The sequence below is a fragment of the Aythya marila genome (genome assembly GCF_965140915.1).
Source record: "Aythya marila genome assembly, chromosome: 4".
In the NCBI taxonomy this organism is placed as follows: Eukaryota; Metazoa; Chordata; class Aves; order Anseriformes; family Anatidae; genus Aythya; species Aythya marila.
In genome coordinates this window covers 38,366,951-38,386,963 of record NC_139045.1, presented here as the reverse complement: position 1 = coordinate 38,386,963, position 20,013 = coordinate 38,366,951, and positions in this window count along the sequence as shown.

Genomic DNA, 20,013 nt, shown 5'->3' with positions numbered 1-20,013 from the left:
GAAGTGGTCACTACTAAAACATCCCAATTTCACCTAAAGACATTATTATAATATTCTCTATCATAGATTCACAGAATGTTTTGGTTTGGTATGGACCTTTAAAGTTCTAACTTCCCTTCCAGGGACAGGGACAACTCCCACAAGACCAGGTTGCTCAAAGCCCCAGAAGCTCCAAAGCCTTGAACACTTCCAGGGATGGGACAACCACAGCTCCTCTGGGCAACCTGTGCCAGTGCCTCACCACATTCAGAGTGAAGAATTTCTTCCTTATATATAAACTATATCTGACCTATTTCTGTTTAAAAGAAGTACCCATTGTCCTATCACTACATGCCTTGCAAAATATTGCTCTCCAGCTTTTTTGTAGGTCCACTTTAAGTACCTGAAGGCTGCTATAAAACCTCCCTAGAGCCTTCTCTTTTCCAAGCTGAAATACCCCAACTCTTTCAGACTGTCTTCATAGGAGAGGTGCTCCAGCCCTCTGATCATTTTCATGACCTTCCCCTGGACTTGTTCTAATAGATCCATGTCCTTCTTGTGCTGGGGGCCCCAGAGCTACACACAGCAGTACAGCAGGTAGGTTCACACAAGAGCAGAGTAGAGGGAGTAAGTCACTTCCCTTGACCCGCTGGTCACACTTCTTTTGATGCAGCCCAGGATAAAGTTAGCTTTCAGGGCTGCAAGTGCACATTGCTGCCTCATGTTGAGCTTCTTATCAACCAGCACCCCCAAATCCTTCTCTTCAGAGCTGCTCTCAATCCTTTCTCCACCCAGCCTGTGTTTGTGCCCTGTGACCCACGTGCAGGACTTTGCAGGTCTTGTTGAACTTCATGAGTTTCACACAGGCCCACCTCAAGCCTCTAAATAGCATCCCTTCATATCTTGGTGTCACCAGCAAATTTGCTGAAGGTACACTCATCAATTTCATTGTCTGTGTCACCAAAGACATTAAACAGCACCAGTCCCAATACTGACCCCTGAGGAACACCACTTCTTCCTTACTGATTTCCACTTGGACACAGAGCTACTGATTGCAACTCTTTGAGGGCAACCATCCAGCCAGTTCCTTACCCACCAAGTGGTCCATCCATCAGATCTATACCTCTCCAATTTAGAGACAAGGATATCATGGGGGACAGTGTCAAATGGTTTGGCCAAGTCCAGGTAGGTGACGTCAGTTGCTCTTCCCTTATCCATCAACGTTGTAACCCTGTCCTAAAATGCCACAGTATTTTTCAGGCACAATCTGCTCTTAGTGAAGACACATTGGCTTAGCATAGTTTCCAGTAGGATCTGCTTCATCATCTTGCCAGGCATAGAGCTGAGAGTGACTGGCCTGTAGTTCTCTGGGATTTCCTTTTTTTTAAAATGGGAAATACACTTCCCCTCTTCCAGTCAGTGGGAACTTCACTGAATTGCCATGACTTCTCAAATATGATGGGTAGTGGTTTTGCAACTTAATCTGCCAGTTCCTTCAGGATCCGTGGATGCATCTCATCACGTCCAATGGACTTGTGAACCTTCAGATTCCTTATATAGTCTTGAACCTTATCTTCTCCTACAGTGGACAGCTCTTCAGTCTCCCAGTCTCTGCCTTTGGCTTATGGGACTTGGGTGATGCGTCTAGAGCACTTGCCAGTAAGTATTCCTGGTAATTAATAAAGTGGACAATAATTAGCAATATATAAATATATATATACAAACATCAATATAAAAACAATAATAATGCATAACTAACTTATGAATGTAAAAGATTCAAATGAATTTTTACTACCAAAAGCACTGTTCTATCACTACTTGAATTTTACAGCACCACCTGCTGAAATCTTTGAATTTTAGGTATTACTTATTAAATGCCCTCCCAACCAAGTTCCCAGCACTGAAACAGGACATTCCCAGACCTGAAGCAAAGCCTCTGCTAGTTTGCCTACATACAATACCTAGCACATAATAATAAAGAACTCAATTATTTCTATCTTCAGAGAATTTTGCTACTCTAGTACACTTACACAGCTACATCTGTGATCATGAAAATGCACGTTTCTTCTGGTGACACTGAAAAATATCACCTCATTTTAGGTAGAATAAGCGTAGAAGCATAAAACTTCAAAATATTTCCAATATTTGAAAAGTCAAGCTATACAACATAGGGTTTTTCAGTTCCTGGCATTTGTCTCACGCATGAGGCCACTAGCATAAATAATAGTAACTAACCGAAAGAATCACAGAATCACAAAATTGTCTAGATTGGAAGAGACCTCAAGATCATCAAGTCCAACCCCTGACCTAACACTAACAAGTCCTCCACTAAACCATATCACTAAGTTCAACATCTAAATGTCTTTTAAAGACCTCCACGGATGGTGACTCTACTACTTCCCTGGGCAGACCATTCCAATGCCTCACAACCTTCTCCATAAAGTTCTTCCTAATATCCAACCTAAGACAGCCCTGGCACAACTTTAGCCCATTCTCCCTCATCCTATCACCAGGCACATGGGAGAATAGACCAACCCCCACCTTGCTACAGCCTCCTTTAATGTACTTATAAAGAACGATAAAGTCACCCCTGAGCCTCCCTTTCTCCAGGCTGAACAAGCCCAGCTCCCTCAGCCGCTCCTCGTAGGACTTGTTCTCCAGACCCCTCACCAGCTTTGTCACCCTTCTCTGGACTCTCTTGAGTATGTCCATGTTTTTTTTGTAGTGAGGGGCCCAAAACTGAACACAGTACTCGAGGTGCGGCCTCACCAGAGCTGAGTAGAGGGGGACAATCACTTCCCTACACCTGCTGGCCACACTGCTTCTTATGCAAGCCAGGCTGCTGTTGGCCTTCTTGGCCACCTGAGCACACTGCTGGCTCATATTCAGCTGACTATCCACCAATACTCCCAGGTCATTCTCCACCTGGCAGCTTTCCAACCACTCCTCTCCCAGCCTGTAGCTCTGCCTGGGGTTATTGTGCCCCAGGTGCAGGACCCAGCACTTGGCTTTGTTGAACTTCATGCAGTTGACCTCAGCCCATCGGTCCAGCCTTTCCAGATCCTCCTGCAAAGCCTTCCTACCCTTGTTGGGTGTCATCTGCAAACTTACAGATGGGGGCACTCAATCCCCTCATCCAGATCATTGATAAAGATATTAAAGAGGACCGAGCCCTGGGGAACGCCACTAGTGACTGGCCTCCAGCTGGACTTGACTCCATTCACCACGACTCTTTGGGCCTGGCTATCCAGCCGGTTTTTAACCCAATGAAGCATACGCCAGTCCAAGCCAAGTTTCATTAAGTTTCCCCCCACATCCAGTAAAGGCTGGAGATTCTCCTTAGTCCTCCATTTTGCATTAATGTATTTGTAAAAACATTTTTTGTTGTCTTTGATGGCAGTAGCCAGATTGAACTCCAGATGAGCTTTGGCCTTTCTAATTTTGTCCCTGCACTGCCTTGCAACATCCTTATAGTCCTCCCGAGTGGCCCACCCTTTTTTCCAAAGATTGTGAACCCTCTTTTTCCTGCTAAGCTCAAGCCACAACTCTCTGGTCAGCCAGGCCGGTCCTCTTCCCCGCTGACTCGTCTTTGGGCACGTGGGGACAGACCGCTCCTGTGCCGTTAAGATTTCCTTCTTGAAGAGCACCCAGCCTTCCTGGACTCCTCTGCCCTTCAGAACTGCCTCCCAAGGGACTCTATCAACCAGTGTCCTGAACAGTTCAAAGTCAGCCCTCCCGAAGTCCAATACAGCGGTTTTACTGGTCCCCTTCCTGGCTTCTCCGAGAATGGAAAACTCTACCATTTCATGATCACTCTGCCCAAGACAGTTTCCAACCAACACATCTCCCACCAGTCCTTCTCTGTGAAGAGAAGGTCTAGCGGGGCACCTCCCCTGGTAGGCTCACTAACCAGCTGCGTCAGGAAGCTGTCTTCCACGCTCTCCAGAAACCTCCTAGACTGCTTTCTCTGGGCTGTGTTGTGCTTCCAGGATATATCTGGGAAGTTGAAGTCCCCCACAAGAACAAGCGTTGATGATTTTGCAATTTTTGTCAGCTGCCTGTAGAACTCCTCATCAGTCTCCTCATCCTGGTTCGGCAGTCTATAACAGACCCCCATCAGGATGCGTCCCTTGTTGGCCTTCCCACTGATCCTAACCCATAGGGACTCAACCTTATCATTCCCAGCCTCAAGTTCCGCGACATCAAAACTCTCTCTGATACAGAGAGCCACACCACCACCCCTTCCACACTGCCTGTCCCTTCTGAAGAGCCTACAGCCAGACATTGCAGCACTCCACTCATGAGAGTGGTCCCACCACATTTCCGTGACGGCAACCAAGTTGTAGCCTGCCTGCCACACAATGACTTCCAGCTCCTCCTGTTTGTTACCCATGCTGCATGCATTAATGTAGATGCACTTCAGCTGGGCCACTGCCTTCTCTCCCAGCCTTGCCATTGTTACCCCTGGCACAGCTCTAACAAGCCTTGTTTCAGCCCTGTCCCCTTTCTCACCTGGTTTAAAGCCCTCTCAATGAGCACTGCCAGCTCCTGGCCCAGGATCTGTTTTCCCCTTAGAAATAGGGACCCGTCTGCAGCCATCAGGCTGGGTGCCGAGTAAAGCGCCCCATGGTCAAAAAAAACACAAAATTTCTGTGTTGGCAGCAGCCTCTGAGCCACATGTTTATCAGGTGGGCTTTCCATGTTCTCTCTGTACCCCTTCCTGCCACCATAGGGATGGATGAAAACACCACCTGTACTCCCGCTCCATCCACTAACCGTCCCAGTCCCCCAAAGTCCCGTTTGATGGTCTTCAGGCTTCTCTCTTCAATGCCATCACTGCCAGCCTGGACTATTAAAAGAGGATAATAGTCAGAGGGGCAAACCAGGTTGGCAAGCTTCCTGGCAATGTCCCTGACCATGGCCCCAAGGAAGCAGCAGACTTCCCTACAAGTAGGGTCAGGCTGACAAATGGGTTCCTCTGTTCCCCTGAGAAGGGAGTTGCCCACAACAATCACCCTTCTTTCTGTCTTGGTGGAGGCAGTCCTGAGGCGTGGAGTCGACTTCCTCGCCCTAGGCATCCTCCTGGGTAGACTTTCCACCTCTTCCTCAGCTACCAGTCTCTCAAGCTCCAGGGCCTCAAACCTGTTCCATAAGGGCACCTGGGAAGGTGGGGCCAGTGGGGGAGGGCATCACCTGCGATGTCGAGCAGGGACCTGTTTACATTCCTCAACTCCTAGGTCCCCTGCCTCTGCCCAACAGCAACAGGGCAGGGGATCCACCCCCATTTGGGGTGTCTCACCCCGGTGCCTGCCCTTCAGGCTGTGCAGGGAGTCACTCCACAAGTCTATCTCCCGTTCACACTCCCTGAAATCCCTCAACCTCTCCACCTCCCCCTTGAGTTCTGCCACGAGGCGGACCAGGTCGTCCACCTGCTCACACCTCACACACACAGTCTCTTTGCCCCCCGCAGGTGGTAGCAACAGGCTCAGGCACTCCCTGCACCCAGAGACCTGAACTGCCGTAGTTTTGAGCGGGCATTCGGTCTGGGTGAGTACAGACTTCACGGAGAGCGCGCTGTGCCTGGTGTACACCATTGCAACTGAGCTAGCAATAGACCGCCGTTAGAGGAGGTGTTCGTATGGGCAGGGGAGAGCACGCGCTCTGCCCTTCCTGTGGGAACTGCCGCACTACTCCCTTCTGATGCGCCACGCGCTGTTTGCCTGTTCTGGTTGCTCGCACTCCCTAGGGGCAATTTATGAACGGCCGGGGAGGGGGCGCGGCCGGGGAGGGGGCGCAGCTGGCTTCGCCTACACCTCATTCTCACCTCGTTCACCTCCCTCACAAGGGCTACTGGGTCCTTGCGGCTCCCTCGAGGCGGGCTCGGTGCCGGAAAAATTAGCCCTGCCTGTCCGATACCCCGTTCTGCTGCAGAACGCGTCTGCCCCAGAGCCGATCGCCTCAGCAAGGGGCAAGAATATTGTTTGAAAATTGATCATTAACAGGAAAGGTAATATATTAGGGCTATTAAATATTAGTCTCTTAGAAAAATAATTACAATAATTAGCAAACAATTCCTTTAAAAAATATTGAGAGTCAGTAGAATATCCTCTACAACTTCTATTTTCACACCACTTAAGACAGTCTGATTTGCATCTCAGCTCTAATTAATGTATACCTTCCCATACACTCCAGCAGTTAATCTTTTAATTAGTCAAATGAAAAGCATTGTGCCTAGCACGAAAGTTTCTAAAAATCTTATTTCTTCATTGTACAATTAGGTACTGAATTTTAAAAATCTCTTCGATATATGGTTATTACAGCTTTCGTAACCTGGTGTCAAAACATGTCCAAGATCATGCTGGAAAGTAAGTGAGAAGCTTCTACTTCCAGTTTAACAGCCTGCATGCCAATCTTAAAGCTCAATTTCCATTAAAATTACCATAAGTTACTTAAGTAACAGCATTAATAAATAGTAAAAACCAGGAAGGATTGTTTGCTTGTTGTGTATTCTGTAGTATATTCCCTGTTCCTCTAGTCCAGGCACTTTGGGCTACATTACTGAATCTAGGGATACATTTTTATAACTACATCTACAGTAAAATAAAATTCATGTACGTTTTAATTCATCTATAAAAAAGTACAGAAGTAATGTATAATATTATTTCATCTGGTTTACTACTAAGATCAAGAATTTAAGAATCTCTTAACACTGTGTATACTGCGAATAGAGGAAGATAAAACTTTTTTCTTTGATAACCATGAATAGATAGCTTGTTTTGTCCTGTCTATAATGCAATTGTGTGAAATAGGTGAGAGAATGTGGATGGCAAAGTTTCAGTGTCCTTTAAAACTGCATCAAATTGGAAAAGAGCCAAGAAGAGTTTTCTATTGAATAAAAGACTGAAAATTACAACTAGATGTTTCTTGAATATATGTGGATTTCATATACAATATATGAAATGTACATATATGTATATGCTTAACATATTTTTCAATAGAAGTAAAAAATCATCTGTCTCGTTCTTGTATTTATACTTAATCACACCAATTGCAAAGATGTGAGACTCTTCATGTATGTAGTATCAACAGGTTTGTGCATCTGCATGCCTAATATTTTTATGTAAGCACTGTTACAGGAGAGAGAATGTTATTTTATGACATTTATCCATTTTTATCAATTTTAATCTAGGTAGCAAAGATCAAAGAGATTTATTTTCATTAATTAGTACATTGGAAACATTTCTATCACACTGTATTTTTAAAAGTTGACCCTGATATCGGTGAATGTTCAGTCCTGACGTGACATACTATCACAGTAACATTTTGTTAACCTTCATGTATTTCAGTTTTTACTGAGAATTTAGTAATTCTAGTTATGACATTCCCGCCATCTCAGTCATGTATTCTGCCTGAAATTCTGAAATTCATTGCAGTTATGATTTGAATGGCTATAATTGACCCAGCATCTAACTGTATTCACAATGAAACCCAAAGGCTATAAATTAGCTTTACAAAAATGCTCATACTTATGGAAACGTGCCTCGGACAACTTGTAAGACAATTGTTGTTTGTCTTAATAGAAACCTTGGAGTCTATCCTATAGCATAATATTTTATGGTTCATACACTTAACATATGATACACAAAAATGAGGAATGGGGAAAGAATAAAAAAGCTAAATGATTCCCCTGTTTCCTGTGAAGATCAGAATCTTGGTCTATCAAACTGAATTATCACCTTCCAGATACGTAACTAGCCTGAAAATAACAGACTTCACTTATGTTTCAAGCATGTCCCTTTCTCAGTACCTTCATCTTCTAGAAGAGTATTCTCTAGTCTACAGACCCAATATACTTTTAAGTATGTAACAGAGAAGCTTATGTACCATTTCCAAGTGAGAGACCACAAACATGATATGAGCATAAGAAGTCATATACATGGATTCTTTTTACATTTGTGAAAATTTCTCCCCATGAAAGAAAGAACAGTCATATTTCTGATTAGGCTGAGCTTCTGTTTGTTGTCTTGGAGAAGGGACGGTCTTTATTTTTTACTGATGGTTTATGTTCGTTTATTTTTAAATGGCAGTTGTCTGAAGCTGTTCAGTGTTCTGAGTGTGAAATTAAGTCTCAGAACAGATGGATCAGTGGATAGAATGTCAGGAAGTCAATCAAAATATCCCAGTACAAATATTTTATCCTGTGTCTCTGAGAATCTATGACAAAGCTTCCTCTTGATTTTTTATTTTTTTTTTTTATAGTCTTAAATCATACAAGCATGTTTCCTTTCATACTGCTGGCATTCATATGCATGCAGCATTAATATTTAATATTCTGGAATATTCTATGTAACTATATTATTTTGTTCTTCTTTTTTAGTAAAACTATTTAAAGACAAAATTACCTTTCAAGCTATGGAATTGTATAGTTGTCATGAATTGTTGCCTGACATACAACTGATCTTTTTCTTCCAACCAGTAAGACTGCTGTAGTAGTCCCCTTCACTTTTTCTATTATATTATTTTAAAATAAAATCTTAAATGATACTATTCTTTTTTTTGACATTTTTGGAAGGAATGGGCAAAGAGAGACATCCTAATTAAATGCACTCGTTGGTGGCAACTCAACGTTTTCACTTCCAAAAATTCTACTAAAAGAGTTCAGATGAAACATGATTCTTAATAAACAGAGACACAAGAGCACTGTAGAGCTGATGGTTTAATGTTATTCTTTGAGTTGACACCATTGGGGTATACTTGAAATGTATTTGATAAAGTAATAGCAATCAAACTGCTACAGTAAACTAATAGATGTAATGAAACTCTATTGGCACCTAGAGACTTTTCAAACTAGAAAGAGACAATAGATTAATTTAGAAATCACTCTTTCATTTCATTAATTCATTACATTCATCTTCTAGCTCTTACATGAAGTCATGATACAACATATGTGAAAACTACAGGTGAGAGAGCAGGTGAGACCATTAGGAGAGTATTCATCAGTAAATAGAAGAGCTGTTGATTTTTATGAAAGCATCATTACTGATTTTTCACTTCTCCCTCTTATTCCCTCCCTTTTTGTACTTGCACCCTTGTACATTTTTAAATGCTTTATATTGGGGAAAAGTGGGAGGGGGGGAGGAGGGAAAGGAAGGAGGGAAGGAGGGAAGGAAAAGATCGTGTGATTATTTTTTGCTGAAAAAAATGTGAGAGAGAAGATCTATCCATGTGTTACCAGACCATAATGATTTTTAATGTATAATACAGTGATGGAATTCTCCTGCCAGCATGACTGATAGCCTGGAAGTCTGCAAAGAGGCATAAACAGTTACTACAGACTCAACTGAGCAACTTCAGCTGAGTGGACTCCAACCAAATGCAGAGAAAAGGAGAAACTGTCTAGAAGAGGAAAAACTAGTCCTCAAGGAAACATTTAGATATAAGAAGCAATGACAAAGTTAAGATTACTACATTGTAGCGTGTGATTAATTTTTGATTATAAAAAAAAAAAAAAGAACAGAATGACTTTCTAACTGTTACAGAACTGCATCTTTACTGGACCCAGTAGCACCAACTACGGTTCTTTAAATTGATTTTTTATCTCATTTGATCTCAAACGAGCTATAATCCCCCAAGGAATTAGAATGCTTCAGCAAATGTGTGCTCAGGAAATAGCTCCAAAGTGCCACCTGCCAGCAGGAGTAGCAAGTGTCATAGCAAACACTAAAAGCTTAAGCTGGCTGTGGTCTTACTGCACTACATGACGGAGCTCGATACAGAAAGCAATACAAAATGAACATAAAACTGTCAGAAAAATTACATACTGCTCCTAGAGACACTGGAAAACATGTGATTGCATGTGATTGATCTGCAGGCCACAGATTCATTGGTAACTGACCTCCTTTGGTCAAGTGCTAATCTAAATGCTTTTTACCTGACTCCTGAAAAGCATCTCCTTATATTCCTGGCTATCGAGAGGCTGGCCACTCCCATAGTAGGTCTGGCCTCGAGCTCAGAAACCGGAGGGGGAATTTGCCTCATTAAATTGTAAAATACAGCTTTGTTAGCAGTGCAGATCACTCTTGGTGTGGGGGTAGTCCAGTCCAACAGTTTGGTCAGCCACAGAGTTTGAACCCCAACTTTACATGTGCATATGTTTTGCTAGCAGGCTGGGAGATCGTGGTTCATGTAGCTCTAGTTCGAAAAGTTCTGCATCTACTATTTGATGCATCGATTCTTTTGCTTAATAGCTAGCCCTTAAGCCATAATAACTTACAGATATATGCATTTATTCTGCAATAGTCTGAAAGGTCTTTTTAAATATTCATTCTATTCTGCTAAATAAGCAGCCCTCCTTTCCAGGAGGCCTGTGATTAACACTCCTTTCATCTGTCACCGCTATACACAGCCTTTGGGAAAGCCTGATCCTCTTGCCACTCTGAAAATGTAACTTGAAGCAGAACTTATTTTCAATAGTTCTGCAACTGCCAAGCTTCAAGACTTTAGGCAAATCACTTGACCTTACTGGATCTCACTTTCCTTTCCATTAAAATGGGGATAGTGCCTAGTTTCATAAAGTATGTCAGTTCTACAGATTAAAATAAAGTGTTATATGGGAATTTGGTAAATTATTTTACACACAGTGGAATTTTCATCCTCTGAGATGATACCAGTGATAAAGCCAACAACCTGAAACTGCTCCTGACAGCCAAAATCTTACATCAGCATCATGGCTGATTGCCATCTGTAGGACCATAAATAAGGGAAGAGACACATTTGTTCTGTCCACTTGACAGAATGATCATCAGCACAGCACTTCCAGGGCTGTGGTGGTGCCTTTTTTTTTTTTAATGAATGTAGTATTTAGCTCAGTGCTATTTTATATAGGTAACACAAGAAAATACAAGAGGTGTATGAGAATTTTCTATTAAAAGCAAGTTGGCAGCAAAATGCAATATTCAGAAATGGCTCTGATAATATCTGCCAATGATGGTTTAAGATGGTAACCTGTCTATTTGTCTAACTATTCTGAATGCTGTGAGATAACTATTTCAAACTGGCCTCGAATGTAATTGTATGGTAAATTAATAAGTAAAAAGCTTCCTACTGAAGTTTAATAAGTCTGAAGGAAATACACTAAAATTTTCATGTAAAGTAGCCAAATTGTATAAGCAATTGTATTAGTGCACATTAGATGTCATATTTATTACATCAAATCCATGAACATTGTTAATACATTAACATTTAAAAAGGTAGCCCATGGCAAGTTAATTTCACAGCAATTAAAACTGAAAAACTGGTAATTGACATTTGATAAGTGTGTTAATTTATATCAAGCTTGCAATAGCTAACACGTTAAATGTCAATTAAATCCATGTGTTTTTACAATTAAAATTTATTAATAAAGAATCTAATTACAGAATGTTGGTTATGTCAATTTGTGTTAATTATGCAACAACTAAATTTATAGCTAAAAAATTCCTTCAGACCTCAGCAGCATTTAAAAAAAATCCATATTTTTTAATATTTTGCATTCAACATGTCTGTTTTTTGCTCTACTAGCTGTAGCAGATGGGAAAAGAATTTTAGATTGATAGTATAGTATATGTTCAGTAAACCCAAGAAATTAAACCCATATTCTTTTTGTGCAATTGCTTTCGTTGATCGTAGGTATTTCCTTATAAGCTGGCCTGCATGCTGGAAAATGCCTGTATGAGGCAACCAAGACAAAATATTGGCTGATTGGTCTCGTTTCAGGAGGCTGATGTTTAGTCACAGAGACTGACTCACAGATTACTGTATTTTTCAACTCGAGCTGTTCATACATTTCCCCATGCCTGTCTTAGACACGAAAGTGACTGGCTTGAGGCTTCTCCTAAATAAAAAGAAAGCAAACTGGAAGCAAAGATAAGATTGTACTCTTGTTCTTGCACAAAAGAAAGACTTTTCGAGGCCTATTCTCTCTGAAAAGAGCATCCAGAGAGTAGAATATGACCCTGATACACATCACAGCTTACCAAAAGTGTCAGCCTCTCGTCATTGGACCAGTGTAACCCAGTTGCAGTCTGCCCTTCACGTTCCCAGCTAAGCAGCAATCAGATTCCTTACAGGCCATGTGGGAAGATCTGGTCAACCACATTTCTGGTTCCCATCCTTGGTAGCACGTGGCTTTTTAGGCCAGCATATGTTGATAGAGGTCAGGAGGAGGAGGTATTGCCGCAAGGCTGTGAAGGGAGGTATGAAACTAGAACTGCCACACTGGGAAACAAAGCTAGCAGATATTAATTTAGGTAGAGAAAGTAAGCACCATACACATGAAACTGGGGAGGAGGAGGAAAGAAAGTTCCTTAATATCTTCAAGGCACATAGAACAAATTAAGAGAGTTAAAAGAAGGCCAGACAAATTGAGAGAAGTGAAAGTGAGGAGAAAAATGAAAAATAAACCAGATTTCTTTGAATTTATGAAAAGGTGAGAGAGTTCAAACAAATGTTAAGTCTTAAATGACATGTATGTTGGGCTGTGTAAATAATTTAAATTCTGTAAAAATAATTCCCCATTAATTTTTTTACCATTTTTGTATCTGTAACTTCTTGCTGATGTGGAGTCTTTGGCTGGAGCTTTGGAACTTGGACAGATACTCTTTTGTCCGTTGTAAGATCACCAATAGCAAGGATCCTTCTCTATAACAAGGTTAAAATTGATTCTCTTGGTCTTGTTTGTTCAGAACACTTGTTTCAATTGTCACTTCTGCTATCACAAATTCTACAGCTTACTTTGCTTTTAATTTGACACTAATAGGGAAAAATTGATTTTATTTCCACTTATTTCCCAGCTTGTCACATGTTCATCTCCATTTGGGACAACATACAATGCTGTCTCCCATCACTGTGAGAATGAAAATTAGGCTTGCACCAAAGCAAGATCTTGTCAGGAAGGAATGTTTGGGCCTGACAATATCTGTAATTAAATTCTTAGAGAGGAATGTATATGACCTGAAAGTATTTAAAAATTAAACTGTTTTGAAATCTGAAGCAGAACACCTTCTGGTGCCTTTAAATTAAAATTGATCTAGCATAGCAGACTTGCAGGTTTATTTAAAAGATTTGTGTCCCTTTCTCAACCAAATTTGAAATCCAGAGAAAAAAGTAGACATACTTCCACACACTGTAGCACCATTTGTGAGAGAGGGAATAAGACACGATTTGAAAAAACAACTGAGAGGAAGCAGTACAAAGCCAGTCTGTAAGCATACTTATTTAAGAGAAGTAACAGTTTCCAGTATTTATTTAAATACCCATCTAATAACCCCACATTTCTTTAAAATACAGTTATTCCATGGCTGTATATAGTATGCGCAGTCAGGACAAACATTTAGCAACAACCTTTACCTAATGTCACTATGACAGAATCTCCACCCTGTCCGTTTATGAAAATAATTTCTCGGATTACTCTGTTTAGTTCTGCTTTTCTAGCTGTATGTAACAGTAGGTTTAGAAGCTTACATGAAGCCCAGTGGCAAATAGGGATATTTTACTCATATCACACAATATTTCTCTGTGTGACCACAAACAATAAGACAGCCTCTGCCTCTCTCTTGGCTGTGAGCAAGGTCTTAATGAACTGGGGTCCCTTATCAAGGTTTTATGTACAATATCTATCAATTTCTAGAAGATATGACTATCTTATAAACCATTGTTTAAGGGTGGACAGACTTTATTGATTTATAGTCATACAAAAGGAACCATCATAATCTTTGTCCTCCTTTGGTTCTTACAACCAAGCCCTTGGGCATGAAAGGTAGGAACAGAGGAATTTTGAGATGTAAATCATGCCCAATGGCATAGGCTAAACTGCAGTAGCAGTATGATATGCTTGAAGGTTAGAACTTGCTTTAAATACATTAACTTTTTTGTTATTATTTATTAATCAATCACGTTTCACAGAAAGCAACAGAAAACTTGAAATTTTAGCTGTTCATTAGATAGAGAAAGAAAAAAAAAAAGATCCTTTTAAAACTCTCTCTGGAAAAGATCCCTAGTTGCCTGAAGGTTATAATATTTGTCTGAGAAAAGGTTTCTTTTATTTAATCCACATTCTACTGACCCAACCTATGCTCATACTGACAATTATGCAGCTGCTGTCTTCCTCTCATGCTCTTTAGTGGGATCTGTTACTCTTCCATTGAAAACTGTCACTGAAACAGGAAAAGGGGCCCTATGGCCTCTGGATTTCTATGAGTTATGTGAAACCAATTTGCTGCTCTGCCTTGATTGAAAGCAAGCTGTTGCTCTTGATTTTGCAACCTGATCTCTTTGGATGTGGCTATTTCATCAGCTTCCCCTTCTTAACCATACCCTTCTTGAAAAGTCTATTGATGATTAGTGAAAAACAGTATAAAAGAAATCAACATTTTCCAAAATATGTTTTACTCTATATGTTTACATATAAAATAAACATATAAAATATATTTACATCTCTGATCAGTTATAGACAGATCATTTCTGAAAATGCAATCTGCAGCTTTGATTCCTGTGCAGCTTAGAAGAACTTCAATAGATAGTTTTCTGGGCCACTCTTGCATCAGGAAGGCTGAAGAAAACCTTCAAAGCTCCTTTGTAGCATCCATTTCAAGCATCCTCATAAATTCTCTTTAAGAAATAAATATGCTTGAGATACAATATTTCTCCATCTTATATACTCCAAGACAAAGCATATAAAAAAATAAAAGTAACTTTTAGCAGTGTAATTACAATGAAAATTGAATATTCAAGTAGTGAAAATATATTCAAATAATTTCATTTTAGTGATAATTTAATAACTTTTTAGAATAATGTCTTTTTAAAGATTATATTTAATTCTGCTGATTATAATGGAAGTGTTACCTACATAAATACTGGTTTTTCAATCAGTACTCAACAAACTCTGTCAATAAAAAAATATATATTTTAGCATAGTGTTAAAGGTTATGTTCAAGTTTACATATTTCTTAACCTAGTCACCTCTCTGTCCTCAATTTATCACCTAAATCTTGCTGATCCTTCCCAGAAAACAGCTAAAGCAAACAGATTTTCTGTGCGGAGATACAACTTTGGTCCTCACCCAGTTTCAGTTACTGAAGCTTCCATTTCAGTAGGAACAGAACCTAGAGGGTCAGCGCTAAACCTGACATCTTAGTCTTCTCTGCCCACCTTACCTGGCTTTTTGTATCCTCTCTTTTCCAAAGATTGAAGATCAAACATCTTTTTCACTTCCAAGACCTTTCATCAACTTTTCTTAGTTCTGCTGGGGATTAAGAATCAGAACAACACACATTTCTAAAATATTTCATATTGCATAAAACAGAAGGAGGATAAAAGGAATCATAAGATTCAGTAATGTATCATTCATTTTAAATGGAAATGGTCTCCTTCAAAATTTTATTTTTTTTATCCCTAGACTTATTCTTTTTTAATGACAGAAAAGTAATGATAGTTTTAAAAACAATTTTTAAGAATATCTTCCCTGAGTTTAATAAAGTTGTTCAAAATACTTGCAACATTATTAGACTCAGCATTTAAAGAATTTAAATGAATCTTCAAAGTGCTCAGCTTATGAGATTTGCAAAATTAACTTTGTAATTACAGTATGCAACAAAATATAGTGCTGATAGGCATTTTCCAACTGAATGGAGTTCATTTCTAGCATTAAACATTATGTATCCTGTCTCAGATAATTTTGGCTTACCCGAATATGGGTTCTATAATAGAGACAGATTTCCCAGCTATTACTTCTAGAGAAAAATGTCAGAAACTACTCCACAGATTGCATATTGTCAACGTGCTCATTTTAATATCTACCTGGCTTTGAGAGTGAATTTTGAAGGACAGATCCTGTTTACACAAGCTGAAGTCTTTTTCTATTTAAAAGCCCTGTTTGAAGGCTGCCAGGGTCATCTTCTCATCCCTCCAGTTTTGTCTGAAATAAAGAACCTTTGAAAATCTAACTTGCTGCACTGTAATTGGGAAACCTGGTTTTGCAATACATCAGGAACAATGTATAATGGCTTTCTGATTTTAAAACAAAGCTTTTAACTCGGCACACAGTAATTTTATTTAGTCTGGGGTAACTGGCATTCTTTTACAAATGTGGCATTCTGACTGCTTGTAAAATGAGAAAGTCATTTAAATCTTGATAAGCAGGTGGCTTAAGCAAGGGTATATTCATTTGCCTTTCATATTACTCTTTACACACACAAACCTCATGGTAAATGCTGACAAGCCAAAAGAAAAAAAATAAATCATTGAACACAGATTAACAGTGGAAGACCTTATCTACGGATATGGAGAATTCTCTTTACTTGTGGTATTTAGATCAAACTTGCAATAAGTCAAAACTAAGCACACTGGCTTCCTTCATCACTCACATGGGCTAACCTTGCCCTTTGCAACATCTGTCATATATTCCACATATGTGAATCCATAAGTGGATACCTCTGAAACGTGGCTGATAGACTTTAGCTTTAGTGGCTTTAGCTGTTTCATTGTGTGACCAAACACACTTGCATAATGAAAGGGTTGTTAGGCATTGGAACAGGCTGCCCAGGGAAGTGGTGGAGTCACCATCCCTGGAAGTCTTCAAAAGGCGTTTAGATGTAGAGCTTAGGGATATGGTTTAGTGGGGACGGTTAGCGTTAGGTCAGAGGTTGGACTCGATGATCTTGAGGTCTCTTCCAACCTAGAAATTCTGTGATTCTGTGATAATCTGCTTGCATGCTGTGACACGTAACGAGATGCCTGCTGTACAGTGTGTCTCTACAGTCTATTTCTGCAATGAGTAGATGCCCTTCCTGCAACTGCATGCATAACCAGTTATGGGGTAATTAGTTATTCTATTTTTTTTTTTTTCATTTAGCTTTAAAAAATATGATTCTTTCATATGATCATATATCACCATAGTGATCATTTTTACTTCAGTTCCTGAATCTAAACAACATGAGAAATCGAGTTTATAGTAACAAAGGTTATAGTAACAAAGGAGTACATTTATAGAGTACTAGATTTTTTGATAATAGTCTCTGTGTAGATTTTGCTGAATTGCCCTGTATCCTCAGGTACACTTATTAAGTCTCATCACCTCCCATTTAAATATTTTTTTAACCTGTAGAATTATGCTGAAGGTGGGCAGATTTGCATAAGGAGTTAAAAGCATAATTTTAACACAACAGTTTTAAAGAAGCATACCTATGGGTAATAATATCCAGAATTAATATTCTTACCCTTAATAGCCATATTTTTTAGTAGTGATATTGAAAAAAGTAACACAAGGCACCATAATTAGATTACATTTCAGAGGGATACACATTCACATGTTGGAGAAGAGGAAATATCTTTTTGCACACCAAATTAATCATATGAAGGAATTAAGGGGACAGAACATAACTGGAACCCTACAAATCTGTACAAAACTTTAGCATTGTATTAGTCCTTATCCCCAGTTAAATAGTTCAGTGTAATAAAAGAAGGGTAGCATAACTGGACTGCAATTTTCCGTGTTTCTTTCTCATAATTTTAAAAGATGTTAGAGGTTTGGGAAGAGAGAAGAATTTAATACATACCACATGACCTGGAAACCTTTCAATGCACACTGCAATTGCCCAGTTTGTCCCATTCATATCTATTAATTGGTTTAACATGCATTATTAACAGTTCCTTATATGATTACTTGTTTGCTGAGCTTCAGACACTGAGGACCTCTGGATCTAAATGTTCACACCAGTGTTTTAACTCTGCTTAGATTTTAGCTAGCAGGCACAATAACTGAAATTCACATAACTAATTCACCAACACCTTGGAAATCGTTTATCCTTTGTACTTTGCAATGAAAAGATGCATTGTATTGCTATTCCACTTCAAGTCTTTCATGAAATATGCTTCTTCTGGATCCTGAAAAGATGTATTCCTGATACCATATGAAATAATTAACAACTTTTTGTTCAGCTGAAATTTATTATAATTACTACTTTTATTATATTAGCTCCTCTTACTATATTGCCTAAATTAACTATTGAGAGAGAAAAAAAAACAACAACAACAAAAAAAAAAAAAAAACAAAAAAACATTGCAATGGAATTGTTTAATTAAAGTTGTTTGTTTTTATTTCATAGCATTGGTATTTTGAGAAAGGTTAGAAATAGAGAAATTCAGTAACTCACTATGCCATACCTAGTAGGTATGATCTCCACTGCAGCTTGTTTTTCTTTTCTGTCTGCAAATTAGCCCCCTCCCACATGGGAAATTGATTCTAATTTAACAGCACTAAAAGCCTCTTGATGTTCCTATCTGGACATCCTCCAGTCTTTGAGGGAATTATGTCCTGTGTATGGCTGATTTCCAGCTTCCTCCTTCTTTCTAAAACTATGATATATTAAAAATACATTTCTATTTCTTCTAAGCTTTAGGAAACCCAGCAGATAATTAGCTATCACTTCCTTTGATGCTATTTTTTTTGTTCTTTATCTTAGTCCACATTCAAATTCAAAAATAGAAACAATCTTGAAAAAATATACTTATTTTTTGTGTGACATATAGGAAAATGGAAAGACAAAGCTCTCCATATTTTATCTACTTACAAAGTAAAATATAATTTGTGCAATACCTCAGTAATCCACATGATAGTTTCTATTCTTGCATTATGTAAGATAGATAAATGTGATCTGCAAATAATGCAACATTTTTCAGTAGATTGATTTTAGTAGATTTATAAAATAAAAATTATTAAAAATTCCTCAAATTTCAACTAAAGCCTTTCATGGTCTGTACAATGTCATCAGACTTTTCCATTTTAAACTTACACGTCCAGACAAACACCCTTTATTCAATCAAGTACCTATAAGCCTGAGAGCACATAAATCTGTGACTAAATTAACCTTGGAAAGATCTCCACTAGTTTGATGGGTTTAAATCAATTGAATGGTTGATGCACTGTCTATTTTTTCTCTGACCTAGAAATGTAAATATTAGAATACTTTAAGAACTATTGTGTGATAGATCTTAAAGTACAAAAGAAAAGAAGGAAAGAAGGTCTGAGGTCTTTTTTTTTTTTTAAAACTTCACCCAAAGATGTTTCTTAAGTACATGTAATTTCCAGGCCTAAGCGGATCTGGATCAGATCAGGAATCTGATATGCAGTTACCAATTAACACATACGCCACCTTCAAAATGAGTGTTTCAGCCATTACTGAATATAAGAGTTTCATGAGTGAAAAATCAAAATAAGGGTAGATACTCCAGATACTTATTGTAAAAAAAGAACTATTCCTATGGAGGAGATACCAGAACAGATTTCACTGACCTAGGTAAAATCTGAATAGTTAAAATAGCTGGACAAAGTCTGTCACAGTATAAAAGGTACTGGTAATACTATGAGCTAATCAAAGAGAAAAATATCCATTGTTACCCAGATGAAAGTTAGTTCTCCTCTGTCTAGATTTGATGCTTCCCAAGATTAAACATACTTTAATGTCAGTTCTCAGACTCTTTAATTTACTTGAGAAAAACAGCAGGGACATGAAAACTGTGGATAAGTAAAATTAAAATTTTCAGTCTATACCACATCCACCCTACAGCCAGGTAGAATTGTACAGGTGTTTATCTCTGCCACCCAGGAATTTGACTCTACAGCTGCTGAGTGTTCTCAGACTCTTCCCCAATTTTCCCCAAACAATTTGGCTTACAATAAATTCCAAGTGTTTTCTTTTCTTTTTCTTTTTCTTCTCCTTCTCCTCTACCCCCAAATTACTATTTCACTGATTTACTATCAAAAGGTACATTACTATATATAGGTAGTAACTCCTTGAATTATTTCTGCAATACTAGAATCATAATAAAATAGAAATAAGAACCTCAAAAAACAGGTAGGCTAATCAACATCACAAAATAATAAAAAATAACTGATTTGTCTCTGATGTATGTCAGTGACAAGAACTATTTATTGTTGGTAACAAAGGAACTAAAATCTTGCCAATAAATATTTATATATATTTTTGTGGCAAATAAGAT